Source organism: Emydura macquarii, unplaced genomic scaffold (assembly GCF_026122565.2).
Source record: "Emydura macquarii macquarii isolate MOO-44397 ecotype Brisbane River unplaced genomic scaffold, CSIRO-AGI_Emac_v2 contig_318, whole genome shotgun sequence".
Lineage (NCBI taxonomy): Eukaryota > Metazoa > Chordata > Testudines > Chelidae > Emydura > Emydura macquarii.
In genome coordinates this window covers 5,757,214-5,776,874 of record NW_027130455.1, presented here as the reverse complement: position 1 = coordinate 5,776,874, position 19,661 = coordinate 5,757,214, and the positions used below count along the sequence as shown (strand labels likewise).

Sequence of the window (19,661 nt, the reverse complement as noted above, 5' to 3'; positions counted from 1 at the left end):
TCGAACAGTGTTAAAGGGGGTGAAGCAGGGCGCCAGACAGCATGATTCGGGAGGATCCCCACTGACCCGGTGGCAAGTACCCCTGTCACTGACAGCACCTTGGGCTGGGACTCAGAGGAGCAGGGAGGGCCTGAGCCCCCCTACCCTGGGCGCTGTGCCCCTGTAGGCGTTGCCCCACTACCCGACAGGACATTAGGCCGCACTGCCCCAATTAGAGGGCTGCCATACTGACTCTGACCGTTAGACCATGCTGCCCTGATTCGAGGGCTATTTTTCTGACTCTGGCAGTTAGGCTGCGCTGCCCCGAAGAAAAAGGTGGCCCCAGTGCCTTAGACTGCTCTGCCGCCCTGCCTGCAAGGGAGCTTCGTGGGGTGTACTTGACCCATTGGTTTTTTTCCCACAGGCCCAATTTAAGTGACCCAATGCCTGTGACTGGGAGTGCCCACCCCGTGACAGTGACCAACATTACTCCATGGAGAAATCATTAAGATAGGGGGTCAGGCCAGTCAGTGTGATGGGAGCTTCCCACTAACCTATTTCTCATAATTGCATTGTTCACAGTTCCCTCAAAATGTAAATAGTTAATGGTTGCTTTTCCTTTCAGTCATTTGAAGAGTGTTCCCAACAGAATGATTTCATTGCTTTTAACTCTATAATAGTTCTGGAGTGTACCCATTTGGCATGTCCTGTTCCTAAGCTATTAGGCTGCATGCTCTGTTGAAAGTGTTTCAAATTCCCTCTATAACTGGAATCATCATGGTGCTATAAACACCTAAAAACAGGTTTATGATGAAAACCCTGACAAAGCCTTCACTACCAGTGATACCATAATAAATAAGGTCTTGGCTGGGATTCCAGATCAGCCCAATTACATGGAAAATGGCTGCTTTAAACTAGATATGTAATCAGGCGAAACAGCTCAGACAATTCTAAAGAACATTTGTGCACCCAATGTTTATTATTTTGGTATTTCAGCCAGAGACTAGGTTGCTGATTTTGTATTAATCTATTCATAAGGCAATTTCTTGAAATGTAGAAAATGTTTAATTTGATTTGCTGCTAATTCAGAGTGCCAGTGTTTTACCCAGTTTATTTTGTGAATTGTGGCAGAGGAAAGGGTCACTAATAACATGGGAGAATAGCATTAACATTATAACCAGTGATTAAAGGGGCCAAGGGGGAGAGGGCATAGTGTGAGGTCATCAAGGAAGCATAACCTGCTACACTTAATTCAAGCATTTTCCATTTTCTGATTGACCTTTTCCTGACAGACTCAGATATAATACATCAGGTCTCAAGCCCCAAATGTGGACTGCATCTCTTTTCAGGGAAAGCACTTAAATATGTGCTGAAAATTAAGAAAATGTTTATTTAAGTACATGCTGAAGTGACATCCTGCAGAGGGGCCTCAATTACCCCAATGTCAATGCAAAGTTACTCCACTTAAACCAAAAGAGTTACTCCAGATTGACACCAATATAGCTCAGAGCAAAATCTAAGATAGAGACATCAGGGCATGGGGTTTATCTAGTGCACCAAAGATGATCATTCACCAAGGCAAAGAACAACAGATGCCTCCTGAGAACCTCTGTAAACTTAGATTGGCAGAAAAATAAATAACCGGGGATCTTGAATGATCACTGTACTATCCTTGTTACTGCACTTTACGTGATTCATTTTTTGTCTCGAGAAATCTATTATGTGTATGTGTCCCCTGCCTACAGCTGTCTTTGCAACCAAATTCAAGAAAATTCAGTCACTTTATTCCTGTTTCATATACTGTGATGAATAAATTAGATCATTGGTGGGAAACAGTACTACAGTACAAACCATTAAGTCCAAAGCAGACTGTGAAGAATTACAAAGGGATCTCACAAAACTGGATGAATGGGCAACAAAATGAAATTCAATGTTGATAAATGCAAAGTAATGCACATTGGAAAACATAATCCAAACTATACATATAAAATGATGGGGCCTACATTATTTGTTACCATGCAAGAAGAGATCTTGGAATCATTGTGGATAGTTCTCTGAAAACATCCACTCAATGTGCAGTGGCAGTCAAAAAAGTGAACAGAATGTTGGGAGTCATTAGGAAAGGGAAAGATAATAAGACAGAAAATATTGTATTTTCTCTTTATAAATCCATGGTACATCCACATCTTGAATACTGTATGCAGCTCTGGTCGCCCCATCCATCTCAAAAAAGATACGTAAGAATTAGAAAAGATACAGAAAAGGGCAACTAAAATGCCTAGGGCTATGGAAAAGCTTCCATTTGATGAGAGATTAATACGACTAGAACTTTTCAGCTTGGAAAAGAGATGACTAAGGGGGATATGATAGAGGTCTATAAAATCATGACTGATGTGGAAAAAGTAAATACAAAAGTTTTATTTACTCCTTCTCATAACACAAGAGCTAGGAGTTACCAAATGAAATGAATAGGCAGAAGATTTAAAACAAACAAAAGGAAGTATTTCTTCACACAACGCACAGTCAACCTGTGGAACTCCTTGCCAGAGGATGTTGTGAAGGCCAAGACTATAATAGGGTTAAAAAAAGAACTAGGTAACTTCATGGAGGATAGGTCCATTAATGGCTCCTAGTCAAGATGGGCAGAGAAGCAAAACTATGCTCTGAAGTGTCCCTAGCTTGTGTTTTCCAGAAGCTGGGAATGGACAACGGGGATGGATCAGTTGATGATTACCTGTTCTGTCCATTCCCTCTGAAGCACCTGGCATTGGCCACGGTCAGAAGACAGGATACTGGGCTGAATGGACCATTGGTCTGAACCAGTATGGCCATTCTTATGTTCTTAAGGCACTATGGGTTTGAGCCAATACTCAGTTATGCCAATGGCAAGACTCCTATTGATGTCAGTCAGCATTAGGTCATGTCTTCAGTTTGTGAATACTAAGGTTTTCCCATTTTACTGCAGCAGGTCCACAGCTGCATAATTCTGTGTTACAGCTGACTCCACCAGAATTCTGTCAATATAAAGTAGACATTTATTCTCACAATGTGTTACAAACCTTTTGATGGCTGAAATATTGCTGCTCTGACCTTTCCCTTCCTAAAAATAAAGAAGGAATGCAATGGTTTAAACCTTTTCTTTTTAGACTTTTTCCTTGGGAAAGCTGGCAGACACCTGAAGTTTTCATGGAACTGTAAATCAGTATAGGAAGGGCTATACGAATTACGACTTTCGGAAGACATTCTAGAAGATGACATGCTAGGTTATTTGGAAATGATGGACCTGATTCTCCACTGCCTTGCACCTTCATTTGCACTCACACAAAATAGGTGTAAATTGATTTGGTAGGATTTTGCATCCTCTTTGTATAAGTACAAATGACCACATAAAGGTGAAAAGCAGAAGAGAATCACATACAAAAGGATGTGATTTTTAAACCCATTTTCATTTTAGCACGTCTTTATTTTTCTTTTCTAAACACACAGATACATTAAAATGGAAGGAGGTGAAATTCCAGAACAGTTTCTCTCGAACATCAAAGATTATGAACGTAGAAAATGCCTTACCAGAACTAACCAATGATCAATCCTATCAGCTTTTTCTCTCTCTAACTGTGATCAAAATTAGATGGTTTTAGAGGAAAGAGTTAACTTTACTATCATGTTCCTAATTGTGTAATACTATAACATTTCAATTTCTTTCTGACCTCTGTTGGTGGATCACCTTTTACTCTAAACCATGTGGATTGATAACTCTTTTAATTGTATTCTGACTAGTGTAACAGCAGATGCTGCTGTAATCCAGATATAAGCATTTATGAATTTAATCCTTTAGGACTATTTCTACCACTCTTCTATTGGGAAGTACTTTAATCCATGAATAATCACATTAATTGCTAAGGGATTATGTATGGTGTGAGGTATTTTTCAATCTGCATAAGAATGTTAAAAATCAGCCCGTTTTTGAATTTTGCCAAGTTTCTGTTTTTTCTCAGTATCCTGTAGCAGTGGGTTCCAAATATTAATTAAGGTGTGTAATATGCATTGACTTATATCTGTTTTAAAGTTACCTTATGAATTCGATACATGCCCCTTTGTCATCGCATTATGGGAAAGAGTAATTAAGGGTGTTGCAGCCAACATGGGGGTATTCTTTATTAGATCCTGATATCTTTTTCTGAAGAGATCACAAGTTTAGAAAGGTAATACTTTAGAAAGATCACAAGTTTAGAAAGGTAATATTGCCATAATATATTTAGACATATACTTAGACTTCTTTAAGGCATTTAATTTAGTACTGCACGGCATTTTGATTATAGAATTAGAATGATATACAATTAGCATAGCACATATTAAATGGGTTAAAATCTGGCTAAGGTAATATGTCTTAAAACAGAAATGCAAATGCATAATTGTCATCAAGCTGGTGTGTTTCCAGTGGGGTCCCACAGATATTGATTTTTGGCCTTATGCTATTTAACATTTTTATCAGTGACTTAGAGGAAAACATAAAACCATCACTGATAAAGTTTGTAGATTGGGGCAATGGTAAATAATAAAGAGGACAGGTCACTGATTCAGAGTGATCTGAATGTATTTGTAAGCTGGGTACAATAAAACAATATGTATTTCAATACAACCTAACATAAAGTCCTACATCTAAGAACAAAGAATGTAAGCAATATTTACAGATGGGGGATTCTATCCTGGGAAGCAGTGGCTCTGAAAAAGATTTGGGTCTCATGATGGATAATCAACAGAACATGATCTCCCAGTGTGAAACTGTGGCCAGAAAAGCTAATGTAATCCCGGCATGCATAAAGATGGAAATCTTGAATAGAAGTAGAGATGTTATTTTACCTCTGTTTGGCACTAGTTCGACTGCTGCTGGTGTCCAATTCTGGTGCCCAATTCAAGATGGATGGTCATAAATTGAAAAGGGGTCTGAGAAGAGTCTCAATAATGATTAAAGGATTAGAAAACATGCCTTATAATGATAGACTCAAAGGTTAAGGGATGACATGATTTCACTCTATAAGTATCTATATGGGGAACAAATACTTAACAATTGACTCTTCTGTCTAGCAGAGAAAGGTATAACATGAGCCAAAGGCCAGAAGTTGAAGCGACACAAATTCAGACTGGAAACAAGGATTCAATTTTTGACAGTGAGGGTAATTAGCCAGTGGAACAACATACCAACGGTCATGGTGGATTCTCCATCACTGACAATTTCTGAATCAAGAATGAATTGTTTTTTCTAACAGATATACTGTAGGAATTGTGTTGGGGAAGTTCTATGACCTGCATTATACAGGAGGTCAGACTAGATTGTTATAATGGTCTCTTCCGCCCTTGGAATCAAAGAATATTCTCTATACTGTTTCATTCTTTTTCAAAACAAACCTCTTATTCATATCCTTTTATGCTTCTTTTCTAGGGCAGGTATTTTCAAAGGGGACTGAAGGAGTTGGAGGCCTAACACCCTATGTCCCTTAAAAAGGTAGGCTGCTATAAATAGCCTAAATGCTCTTCAGTTTCACTAATATAACCCCATTGAGTTTAATGTACTGGAATTGATGTAACAGGCAGAAATTTGGTCCTTTTTCTTGTCTGAAATTTGTCTCACCCTTATGCCTGTGATCATATAGGCTGCCCTTCTGTGGACCTGTTTTGTTTCTGCATTGTCTTTTGTGACATTAAATGAGGTCCAAATAAAATAGGTAGATTTCCAGGGAAAAAACAAAACGTGTTATGGTAAACACATTGCAAAGATCAAAGGGATTTCTAAGCAGTGTAATAACGAGAGCACTATAATACAAATGTGAAGGAATAACAAAAGAGATTATTATTTATCAATCAAGGATTCAACAGAAGTAACAAAGTAAAAGTGGGAATAACCTGACAACTCCTGTATTTCTGTCAGTACATTTAGGAATAAAAGAAAGTCAGGAGCAGTCTAAATTGTAATTGAATGAAGCATTTAAGAAAACACAGATAAAAAGAACAAGAAGTGCAGTCAAAAATAGAAACTGAAAAGTAATGATAGTGGAATACTATTATCACAGGTCAAGAGACTTGTCAGCCTCCTATGCTTAGGCATGCTCTGGGACTTCTCTAGTCAGAGGCACATAGTCTAGCTGATTGCAGAACTGCCAGAACATACAAGACTTTGATGCACCAGCTTACTTGAAGGATAGTAAAGACTCTGAAGGGATCAATGAGGATACGGACACAAGGGTTCTATGCATGGCATGCCCATGAAAAGAGGATTAATATAAAACTTTCTATGTGCTCAGGTCCCATGACAATCGGCATGGCATAAAAACAGAGAGAGAAAGATTAGAGATTAAATAAGGCAGATGAAGCTTCCATGTTAGTTGGTTATGTGACTCCGAACCATGGCCCCTACTTTAGGACACTAGGGGATTTAGAAATGTACTGGATAATTATACATTGATTCCTAGATTTTATGGTCAAAAGGGATTATTATGGTCAAATCTGTCCTCCTGCATAACTCAGCCAAGGAATCTTACCCAAAAATGTCTTCAAGAAAGATATTGTTTTAAAGACTGCAAATGATAGAGAAGCAACCTTGTCCATGTTCAGTTGATTATCTGCCATGACCCCCTAAATTCTTTTCAGAGTTACTCCTTTCCAACATATGGTTCTCTATGATATAAACAGGCCTACATCGTTTGCTCCTCGATGCATGATTTTGCATTTGGCCATGTAAAAGGTGAATGTTGTTCAAATGAGCCCACCTTACGAAGTGACCTAGATTGGTTTTGATAAATGACCTGTACCCATCATTATTTACCACTCCACCAATTTATGGATAATCTGCAAACTTGACCAAAAATGAATGTATATTTCCTTCCAGCCCATTGATGAAATTATCCAGAAGAGACTTGTGAAGTGGCAGAGAGATGAGAGAGCCTGGGAAGTACCTTAAGGGAATTCATTCCATCTACCCTCTGAACCCTCCCTTCAATGTAAAGTCTCACTTCGTTTGTCTTTCTGAATATTTAATTCCCCTTCAATAAAACCTTACCCACAATAAATGGAGGGGTGAAGAAACAAAATAAAAATTGTGGAGTTCACAGTGTTTGCAAACCATCACATTGTTCACTCTGATTGTATGTTCAATTTCTGCTCCACAACCCTTTGGCTGTCATGTCTATTTAGATTATAAACTCTCTGAGGCAGGCACTATCTCTTAGGGCTTGTCTACACAGTGCGTTAGGAGTGTAAATTCTGGTGCACATAGCATATCATACACTAACTGGACCATATAAACCTTTCTGATATGCACTAAAAGTTCCCTAGTGTGTGTTAATGCAGTTCTGTTTGAAACAGGACTATATTAATGTATACTAGGAATTTTTAGTGAACACCAGCAAGGTCTATGCAGGCCAGTCAATGTGCAACACTAGTGAGCAATAAAATTTACACCCCTCTAGCATGGAATAAAGCACTATGTGTACATGTCTGGACTCTGTTTGTACAGCACTGAGGAGGGACCTATAGGCACTAATGTAATACAAGTAAATAATAATTAATAAGAATCTCAGACTGGGAGGAGATTCCATGGATGGATGGAAAATGGAGTTTTTAAAGAGTGCCAAGTGAGATGAAGGGGGCCGTTAGCTAAATTTTACTGATCTTAAGTAGTTTCGTGTCTCTTTTTTCTGTATACAAATACTTAAACATTTAAAATAATAAGTTGAATTTGAGTAATAGAAAATAGAAGAGTGGTCACTTTTAAAGCACCTGGTTCACTCAAAAACAGCTGTTTACCATTTAAACGGTTAACCTTTTACATCCCTACTTTCCATTAACCTGAATGGGCACTGGAGCTATCTGCTCCTTAGTGGATATGGTGCCTTAAGCACTGTGTAAAATCCAAAATATATGAAGTCTTTGCACTGAAGGGCTTACAACCTGAAAGACAGGCTGAGAAAAGAAGGCCACAATGGGAAATTCATAGAAAGAATAAAGTTTCATTTTATTAGTAGTAGTAGTACTGTAAATAATCATCTCACAATTTGTAGGTGCCACAGATGAAGCGAGTCATTAGAAGAGATGTGAATGAGGAGAAGATGATGGATTTGTGAAGTGGGATCAGGAGGTCACTACAGGCAAACGAAGCTACATGGCAGAAAATAAGGTGCTAGAAGTATACTATAAATGCCTATTAATCAAAATGGCCAGGGACACAACTCCGTGCTCCAGGTGTCCCTAAACTTCCAACTGCCAGAAGGTGGGATTGGATGACAAGGGATGGATCACTCAAAATTATCCTGTTGTGTTTATTCCCTCTGAAGCATCTGGCTCTGGCCACTGTCAAAGCAAGATACTGGGCTAGCTGGACCTTTCGTCTGATCCAAAATGGCTGTTCTTATATGCTTCTCTAGAAAGAGTCTTTCTATCTTAAAGAAATGCACTGCAATTTTTTAAATATATAATGTTTGAATATGCCAACATACTTTCTGAATGTGATCTAGAAAACAGTGAATATTTGGGAACCAGGTCAGAAAATCTGAGTGAAATATGATAAGGAAATTGCAGAGTCTCAATTAGGAAGACATAAGAAGTTTGATCATGTTTTGGCTAATGTTCAAGACTATTATATCATAGTCTTATCATATCATATCATAATCAGGTAAAATAAGCAGACTCTAGGCGTAATCCTGAAATGAATTCAGTTCAATTTTGTCTAATTAATCACTTAATTTCCAGATATAACATGCAGCTGGAGAGCCAAAAAGCATTGTGTCATTTGTGCCTTACAAAGGTGAAATCAAACAAGTTATGCTCTAGGTGCATCCTGGATGGTTAAACCAAGCCCCAAAAAAATTAGTTATCTACCTTTGTTTGAGCAAAATTATTATCCACACCACGAAACCTTGCAGACAGATGTTCAATTGAGCACTAAAATGGGCAATCCTTCTTCAAAAGAGCTGGTCAGAGCACTGAAGGGTAAAGTAGTGTATCTGACACGCACACTGGAGGAAAAATAGATCTACTCTAGGCATCAGTTCAACTCTGTAATAAAATTTAGTCATTTTTATAAATGGTGCTCCATTGAAGAGTCAACATCATTGGCAGCTTCTCATCAGCTTAGGTAAATATACTTTACGGATGGCAAAAAATGTACTAACCAACTGACAGACAATATAAGCAGATTGCTTTAACTGGGTACACAAGGGGTAAATATTCAAGGCTGTTACCATTATAATTATCTACCTTAAAATTATGGGATGGTAGCAGCATTCTTAAGTCTGTCCTTTTGATGACCAAAGCAGAACGATACAAATGAGCTCATCATTCCTGATTGCTCTTATTTGAGAATCTAATTATTTTATTTTGGAGAAGTTCTATGGCCTGTGAGAGACCAGACTAGATGGTCACAATAGTCCCTTCTAAAATTTATCAATCTATTTAAATTCCACACTTAAAACCTTAAGCAGTGATGTTTTTTGCATTTTTACTAACGGGTGTAGAACCTTAGCGGCTGATAAGGAAGCCGTGGTGAATAGCATTGTATTGTAGATTAAAGAAATATGGTTTCCCTCTGTTCTCCCATGGTTTGTTAAACACAGTGAGCCAACTGCAACTACTATAAGAAGCTAGACCTCATAAAATGGGCATGTGAAGACAAGACTCCAGTAGACATTTGCCCTACAAGAACCCTGTGACAAAGATGTAACGATGTCCAAACTTCACAAAACTCCAGTTCATGTATTCTTTCTGAATGGAATTCACACAATCAGGGTAGTGAATTATTTACTATCATAGAGTGAAATACCAGAGCTGTGGTGCTGAAATCACACAGATTTTTAAGGAAACAAACACTCTGGTTGCAATGCAAACCTATATTGCACTTACTTAAAAAAACAGAGATGGAGCTGATAGACTGAGCCTGGGATTTTCAAAAAAGATCAAGGGATTTAGGTGCCCAAGTCCCATGATTCAGAAGCAGTAGGGTGTCTAATTCATTTAGGATTTTTTGAAATTCCCTGACTAACAGCACACCTGCATAGTGCATGATCTAAAGGAGCAACTTCATCATTAATTCATCTGAAATAATAATTCATAAGCATGTATATCTGTCATCTTAAATTCATATAGAAGATTAATGTAAAGTTCACAAGGTCACAGGCATTCAAGTCAACAGCTGTTGATCTGCTACACTGGGTGATACACAAAGACACTGGACTCCATCCAACAGCATCAATGAAAAATTAATTTATTACCTTTGACAATAACAAAAAAATCTCTGCAAAGTGAATTAAAGAAATATGTGTAATAGTTCAGTTGTTGAAGAACGAGACTCTAGCATATTTCCAATAGTGATACACATTTCCAGGAGTGAGGCAATGTGGTCCATTGGATAGGGCATAGGACTTTGATTCTATTCCCCTATTTCCTAATGCCTGACTGCATAAAATGGGAGAAGTTATTTTATTTCTCCAACTACTGAAAGAGGACATTTATACTTAACTATCTTAGATGCCTGCAAGGCACTAGACTTGGTACCACATGACATTTTGAATAAGAAATGAAAATGATACAAAATCAACCTGCCACACATTACATGGATTCAAAACTGGCTAATTAATAGGTCTTAAAATGTAATTGTAAAAGGGGAATCATCATTGAGCATGGGTGTTACTAGTGGGTCCCACATGGATCAGTTGTTGGCCCTATGCTATGTAACATTTTTATCAGTGACATAGAAAAAAACATAAAATCATCACTGCTATGGTTAGAAGCTGACACAAAAATTTGGGCAGTGGTAAAAAAATGAAGAGGACAGATCACTGATTCAGGGAGATCTGAATCACTTTGTAAACTGGGCTCAAGAAAACAATACACATTTCAGTATAACCAAATGTAATGTCCTCTATCTATGAACAAAGAATGTAGGCTGTGCTTACCAGATGGGGGACTCTATCCTAGGAAGCAGTGAAAAAGATTTGGGTATCCTAGTGGATAATCAGCAGAACATGAGGTCTCAGTTCCATGCTGTGGCCAAACAGGCTAATGTGATCATAGAATCATAGAAGATGAAGGCTGGAAGGGACTCAGGAGGTCATCAAGTCCAACCCCTGGCTCAAAGCAGAACCAACCCCAACTAAATCATCCCAGCCAGGGCTTTGTCAAGCCACACCTTAAAATCCTGTAAGAATGGAGATTCAACTACCTCCCTAGGTAATCCATTCCAGCACTTCACCACCAACTTAATGAAAAAGATTTTCCTAATATCCAACCTAGACCTCCCTCACCACAACTTGATACCATTGCTCCTAGTTCTGCCATTTACTACCACTGAGAACAGCCTAGCTCCATCCTCCCTGAAACCCTTCAGGTAGTCAAAGGTTGCTCTCAAATCCTCCCCATTCTTCTCTTCTGCAGACTAAACAAGCCTAGTTCCTTCAGTCTCTCCTCATAAGTCATATGCTCCACTTCCTAATAATTTTTGTTCCCCTCGGCTGGACTCTCTCCAATTTGTCCACATTCTTTCTGTAGTGGGGGTCCAAACTGGACATAATACTCCAAATGTGGCCTCACCAGTGCCGAACAGAGGGGAATAATCACTTCCCTCAATCTGCTGGCAATGCTCCTACTAATGCAGCCCAATAAGCCCTTAGCCTTTTTGACAATAAAGGCACACTGTTGACACATAACCAGCTTCTTGTCCACTGTGACCCCTAGATCCTTTTATGCAGAACTGCTGCCTAGCCAGTCAGTCCCTAGTCTGTAGCTGTGCATGGGATTCTTCTGTCCTAAGTGTAGGACTTTGCACTTGTCTTTGTTAAACCTCATCAGATTTTTTTTGGCCAAATCTTCCAATTTGTCTAGCTCACTCTGTATTCTATCCCTATTCTCCAGGGTATCTACCACTCCCCTCAGCTCAGTGTAATCTGCAAATTTGTTGAGGGTGCAATCTACTCCATCGTCCAAATCATTAATGACGATGTTGAGCAAAACCGGCCCCAGCACCCACCCGTGGGGCACTCTGCTTGTGACCGGCTGCCAGTTAGACATCAAGCCATTGATCACTACCCATTGAGCCTGATGATCTAGTCAGCCTTTTATCCATCTTATAGTCCATTCATCCAACTTGCTGATAAGAATACTGTGAGAGACCGTATCAAAAGCTTTGCTAAATTTAAGGTATATCATGTCCACCACTTTCCCCACATCCACAGAGCCAGTAATCTCATCATAGAAAGCAATCAGTTTGGTCAGGCATAACTTGCTCTTGGTGAATCCATGCTGACCGTTCCTGATCACCTTCCTCTCTTACAAGTGCCTCAAAATGGATCCCTTGAGGATCTGCGCTATAATTTTTATGGGGACTGAGGTGAGGCTGAGCAGTCTGTAGTTCCTTGGATCCTCCTTCCCTTTTTTGAAGATGGGCACTATATTTACCTTTCTCTAGTTATCCAGGTCTTCACCCAATCACCACAAGTTTTCAAAGATAATGGACAAATGGCTCTGCAATCACATCAGCCAACTTTCTCAGCAGCCTTTGATGTACTGCATCCAGCCCCATGTGCATGTCCATCTTTTCTAAATAGTCCTGAACCTGTTCTTTCAGCACTGGGGGCTGTTCACCTCCTTCCCATTCTGTGCCACCCAGTGCAGTAATCTGTTAGCTGACCTTGACTGTGAAGACAGAGGCAAAAAAAGCATTGAGTACTTCAGCTTTTTCCACATCATCTATCACTAGGTTGCCTCCCCCATTATGTAAGTGGCCCACACTTTCCTTGATCTTGTTCTTGTTGCTAACATACCTGTAGAAATGTTTTTTGTTACCCTTCACATCCCTTGCTAGCTGCAACTCCAATTGTGCTTTGGCCTTCCTGATTTCACTCTTGCATGCTTGAGCAGTATTTTTATACTCCTCCCTAGTCATCTGTCCAAGCTTCCACTTCTTGTAAGCTTCCTTTTTGTGTTTAAGCTTATCAAAGACTTCTTTGTTAAGCCAAGTTGTTCGCCTGCCATATTTGCTATTCTTTCTGCACAACTTTGAAAACATAAACAGGAATATCAAGTAGGAGTGGGGATGTTATATTACTGCTGAATCTAATACTAGTGCAACCTATATTGGACTACTGTGTCCAGATCTGGGGTCCTCAATTCAGGACAGATGATGATAAACTGGAGGGGGTTCAGAGAAGAGCCACAAGAATGACAAGAGTTAGAAACATATTTTATAGTGACAGACTCAAGGAACTCACTCTATTTAGCTTATCAAAGAAAAGATCGAAGGGTGATTTGATCACAGTCTATAAGTGCCTACATGGGGAGCAGATATTTTGTAGTAGGGTGCTCTTCAATCTAGCATAAAATGCTATAATAATTTATCAAAGATTCTGACAGAGTCTCTACCAGAAATTTTAAAATCAAGATTGGATGTTTTTCTAAAAGATAATCTATAGTTTGAACAGGAATTAATTCAGGGAAGTCCTGTAGCCCATGTGATGCAGGAGATCTGAATAGATTATCACAATGGTCCCTTCCAGCATTATAAACTCTGACTTTTTAAAGAACTTAAAACTGCAGATTAAAGGCATGGTGTACATGATAGAGTTATAGACTTTAATGTCAGAAGGCATCATTATGATCATCTAGTCTGACTCCTGCACAACACAAGCCATAGAACCTCACCCTCCCACTCCTGTAATAGACCCCTAAACTGTGACTTACTTACTGAAGTCCTCAAATAATGGTTTAAAGACTTCAAGGTAGAAAGAGTATCCACCAGAAAGTGACCTGTGCCCTATGCTGCAGTGGAAGGTGAAAAACCCCGGGGTCTCTGCCAAGCTGCCCTGAGAGAAAATTCCTTCCCAACCCCAAATATGGTGATCAGCTAAGCCCTGAGCATGTGGGCAAGAATCACCATCCAGACACACGGAAAGAATTCCTATACTACCTCAGAACCCACCCCATCTAACATCCCATCACAGGCCATTGGGCATATTTACCGCTAGTAGTCAAAGATCAGTTAATTGCCAAATTAGGCTGTCCCATTATACCATCCCCTCCATTAACTCATCAAGCTCAGCCTTGAAGTCAGCTAGTTTTTTTGCACCCACAGCTCCTGCCCCCCCTCCCACATTCCTCCTCCCTTTATTCCCTTCTTATCAATAAATAAACATAATGAATTGTGAAGCAGTATGTTTTCCCCCTCAGCCTTCTTCCTCCCCCTCCAATCCATTCCCCCCCCCCCCAACTTTCCCTACCTTTTATTCCCTTGTTAGCAATAAATAAACAGTAATGAATTGTAAAGCAGTGCTATTTTTATTGGTGATCCTTTGCAGAGGGGGAAATGGAAGATAATGGAATGTTCTGCATGCATTGAATGGGGCCAGGGACACAGAGACCATTTCGGCTTTGCACACCCAAAAAAATCACACATCCCTACTCCTTAAAGGGGCTGCAGAGGAAGTTCGTCTTGCTTCTGAGCTTCCTGAAGCTCAAGCAGACACCTCAACGTCTGACTGTTCACACATTATACGCAGCATCTCCTCTTGTGTTGAACGCTCATACTCCTGTGCAGCCTTCCTGTTGTTCATGTCCGTGTTCAGTTTGTCAGCTAATGAAATCCTCCACGCTCTTAGCTCTGTGTCAGCAGCTGTGGAGGCATTCATTATATTATTAAACATGTCATGCCGGGGTTTTTTTTTTTTTTTACACCTTCTTATCTGCGACGGGTGCTCTGCAGGAGTATGAGACGGTTGGTGTGTTGAAGGCCACGTTGTCCACTGTGAGGGAAGCAAAACACAAGATACCCATTGTTAACTCATCTCTGGATGAAAAGCAATGTTACAATGTAAAAATAAGTCCCCTGAACATATCCGAGAGAAGGCTACAACCGCATATCAGTGTCTGACTATTGCAGGGGTTGGAGTGCCGTTCTAGCGTTCCAGTGTCCTATCGCGGGGGAAGAAATAAGGCTGCTCTCCAAGAAAACTTCTGCAAAGGATAGCAGAGTACCTACATGAAAGCTTCCTGGAGATATGCATAGAGGATTCTTGGAGCATCCCTGTGCACATAAATAATCTTTTCCAGGTGAACCCAATGCTTAAACACCAAGTACAAGGAAGCACAGCTCCACCGCCACACACACCAGTTTCCCCACTGGCACAAGATTCTGGACAGGAGATATAACCAAAGACATGCAATTTGCAGTACATACTCACCAGATGTGCCTTCCCTGGCATCCCGGACAGTCATGGTTTCTTGCATTTGGGTGGGCTACTCCTGTGTCACAAACATTCTTGGATTTCAGGGAGAAGGGATACTCCACTCACCTGCCCCCTGTTCTCCTCATCCTCCTCATCCACAGACTCATCCTCAATTGTCCTGTCCTCAAATTCCCCCGAGGTATGAACGCTGCATGGTGGCATAGTGGTGGGGTCTCTGCTGAGAATCACATGGAGCTCTTTGTAAAAGCAGCATGTTTTGGATGAAGACCCAGAATGACTGTTAGCTTCCCTAGTTTTCTGATAAGCCTGCCTCAGCCCTTTGATCTTAATGCAGCATCCCTGTTGTGCCCCTTCTCCAACATGCCGCAAGATATCTTCTAGTAGATATCCAAATTTCTTTTGCTTGCTCTTCACCCCACAGACTGATGAGATCCAAGACCTCAGGTCGACTCCAGGCTGGAGAGTGTTTGGGGCATGCAGTTTCCATGATCAGTTGTGCTGTTAAGCTCTCTCCACGCTGACCAAACAGGAAATGGGAGTTCGAAATTTCCCGGGGCTTGTGGGTAGGAGCTATTTCCTGTTTACCTGGCCACAGTGCAGCAGACTGCGAATATACAGAGTGGTCACAACAGAGCATTATGGAATACCTCACAGCACAGAGGCCAATGATGTTGATTTATGTTGCATTCTGACCACACTGATGCTCATTCCAACCACAGAATTCAACTTCAGTGCTATGCCTCTTGCAGAGGTAGTTTTATTCAGTTGAATTTTAATGCAGTTTAGGTCAGCGGAACAGACATGCCAGTGGAAATGTATACTTTATGTGGTCAACGTAAGCCGCATTACGTCAACCTACTTTTTCAGTGTAGACCAGGCCATAGACATGGTATGCATGCACATCACTTGTTCAGGTTCCCAACTAAAGTATGACTTCTGGGCAGAAACAATTAGTTGCTCTGTATTATTTCAAGTTTTCTAAAGCAAAACTAATAAGCTATGTGAAGGACAGTCTAAGATATACATGAACACCTAACTGTTTTTCTTTTGGTAATTACACAGATAACTCATTAGCCTTTCCTCGGCATGGTGTGTCACTTTTCATCTTACGAAGCCTGACAAATTTAAGTTAAAGGAGCTCTGAGATGAAATGTCATCTGACAATGACCCATCTCCAGAGTTTTACAGTGTTTGAGTACAGAGACTGTCATACAGAGAAATTTAACAGCATGTCAATAGCTTGACTGGCAGCTCTTTGTATGCTGTCCTGTGGGACTAGATATTTTAATTTCAAACATACATACATATCATTGGGTGCTAAAGATGTACTGCCCGCATATTAGAGTAACTGAGCTGCTAAACTTTGAAAAACAATCCGTCTTTTTCCTCCTTTCTTCTTCTTCTTCATCATAAGAATATTTGCATGAAAATGGGATCTGCGGTTTCTTATGAGTTTATGCTTAATCCTCCTAGGCTCTTCCTCCCAATATAGCTCTAAGATTTCAATTTCTTCATTAGATTTCTGCTAATCTAAAGCACATTAATAGCAAATTTAGCTGCCAGTTGCTTTACTACAGGATTTCTGCTCTTCCAGAAGTTTGCTTTAGTATTTAGAGCTTTGGAGGCAAGGGGAATAATTCTTAATAAGCCATAAATTCTACTGCATCAGAGAGGAACAAAGAAATACACAGCAGGAAGAGGTTTGAAAGAGCTACATCCCCAAATTGAGAGACAGTGTGGTCTAGTGGACAGAGTGGTGGCTTGGTAATCAGGAGATCCAGTTTTAACACTGACCGTGTGACCTTAGGTAAGGCACACCTCTTATGTGAGTGCATGCGCACCATGTAAAATGTATTTTCAGCGATTTGCCAGATTTACAACCAAAGTTAAAATTCAGGATTTTCCAGCTGTTTATGCAGAGCACTGGGCAGCTCCTTTCTGCACATTTGCTTTTAATAAACATGAATTTCATATAGAATTAAAAAATCGTATTTTGAGTGTGATAAATGTAACCCACTATGTTGCATCCCCACGTCCTCTATCCCCGATCATGAGAGGATGCTCGTCTGCTTCAGTCCCCCACACTAGTGATTGCTTATAGCTTTGGATGTCCATGGCTGGAGTCCTGGAGTTGGCCAAGATGGTGACCATCACAACAATATGAGTAGAATCAATTGGCCCAAACTGCACTGTATAGGGATCATTTTCAAAACTGAAAACAATTATTTTTTAATAAAAGTAAATAAAGAACCTATTCAACACACCTTTGAGCACCATACTAGTTTTACCTAATAATAATGTTAATTAATTAATTAATTAATATTTAATAATATTAATATATAATATATAATAAATAAAATATATACATTTAATTTAAATATAATTAATTACTTTATTATTATTATTATACTGAGTTGTATCAATAATCAGCTTTGGATATCTTAGAAAATATCTCCATTTGAAATAAAAGAGAGCTCAAACTGCTAGGGAATTGAAATGTTTACATATTCACTAGCTACTTCAAGTTACAAATCACAATTAAAATCTGAGTCAATGCACTTACTAAACATGGAAGTAATATTGGATTAATTCGGTCCTTGTGTCACTCAAAACTTCTACTTCTGTCAACTCACTGACAACACTAAGTTTTGGAAAAAATCCTCTGCCGTCAGATATATCTATATGTTGCTGTTGGGTTAGAAGCTGGAAGCAATGACCCTAAAACTGGATTTTTATCTTTCCACAAGTATTTTGGGGTCCTAAAAAGCATATTTGCAAGACTGTTCTTTTGTTCACTTTGAAATATGGCCACTTGGGTCCTCTTGCACCTTTTCTGTGGTTGAAAAACAACGTCAGTTTCCTCGGCCAGGGCCTTTATCATCAATACCATGAATAACATTGAGGTGAAATTAAATGTGCCCAGAGAAGGTGAAGTTATAACGATACAGCCCTAGGCTCCAATCATGCCAGCTGTTCTGTGCTGGCAGATTCCTACATCCGTGCAGAGCTGGAATGAAGTCCATAGCGCTGTGTGCAGGTGCAGCAGGGGTCCACCTGCATGGAGTGGCTTCCAGGATTGGGGCCATAATGGAGTCATTCCAGGAAGCACCAAACAAAAATTTTTAAAAACCCCCAGCCCCAAATCCAAAAATATTGCCCTTAAGTATTCCATTTTCTCTTTGATTTCCCAACTTCAGATGCCCTCATAGCACCAGCAAGCAGAAGTTAAAGAGGGAAAGCCTTTCAACACGTACACTTGTCCCCTCTCTAAATACACCATCAATAGTTTCCTCCAGTGCATACAGACCAGAAGCTCAGATTTTAAACTCTTTAGGGGCGGGAACTGTCTTTTTGCTGTGTATGTACAGCACCTAGCACAATGGGTCCTACTCCATGACTGGGGCTTTTAGGTGCTATCCAAATACAAACAATAAGCTTATTAAATTTTAAAATGTTTGAGTATTCCCCCCTCTCCCCCATCCCTGCAAATAGCAGGAGCAGCAGGCGAATGTTGCTGAATTTCAGAGAGTGGGACATAACAGACAAGGCTAGCAGTTATCACAGACATAACAAACAAGAGAATGAGGAAAAGGAGAGACAAACTTTATCACAGGGACAAAAAAATCACCTCCAAAAGAATTTCATTTGGCCAGCTGGTATTAGCTGACCAACTTATCTAATGGATCATTGGAAGGATGGTGGTGAATGAACAGAATAGTAAAATCATTGCCCATGTCTGGCTATTGGCCTTCAGAGCATTATTGCCATAACATTGTGTTAAAACTAGGAAAAACGTGCATAGTTAAATTTATTTATATTTTAATAGTATAAAAGGGTTAGCAGAATAAAATTAGTCATAAAACTGCCCCTTGAATGTGTAATTTTTCTTCTTACATAATGGAAAGACTAATGCAACTTAAGATGATGAAACCAAAATTTCACATGCAAATCAGGCTAATTAGTATATGCAGGTGTAAAAATTCTGGAAAGTGAACACACCATATTTCATTAATTGAAATGGATGTGCTTAATCTACTCTGAACTCTAGAAGGCTACGTGCTATACAGAAATAGGTTGCTTAGTAATTATCTGCTGTTGATGGCAGTTTCTACCTGGGCAAGATGTTTAGAACATTGGATTTCAGTAAACCAGATTCTGCTCATCTTACTCATGTGGGTGCTCTCAGTGATGGGACATCCCGTTGATTTCAGCGAGACTAGAAGGACAAGGAAGGCAAGGAGGATTTGGCCCCAAGTATTTAAGAAAAAGGATTGAATCAAACCAAATGTGAAGCTTGCAAGTCAACCACATGTGTCCACTGGGCAATCATCATACCCCTGCATGAGACTCAGTGGAGACAGAAAAGATCAACAGCATTAAAACAACTTTCAAGTGAGTGAAGTGGATGATGCCTTTGTGCTGTTCCAAAAAATAACTGAGCCAAAACTGCTGTCAGAT

General features: G+C 39.8%; 1 long non-coding RNA gene across 2 annotated transcripts in view; it reads left to right on the top strand.

The window, feature by feature from the left end:
- The window catches only part of LOC137165785 (uncharacterized), a 35,544-nt gene extending 28,499 nt beyond the window's left edge, over window positions 1-7,045 (top strand). For both annotated transcript variants that reach the window (XR_010923493.1, XR_010923494.1), the window contains exons 2-3: window positions 5,420-5,482; window positions 6,863-7,045. This is a non-coding gene — a long non-coding RNA (uncharacterized lncRNA). The remainder of the gene's footprint in view (window positions 1-5,419; window positions 5,483-6,862) is intronic.
- Window positions 7,046-19,661: the final 12,616 nt, after the last annotated feature.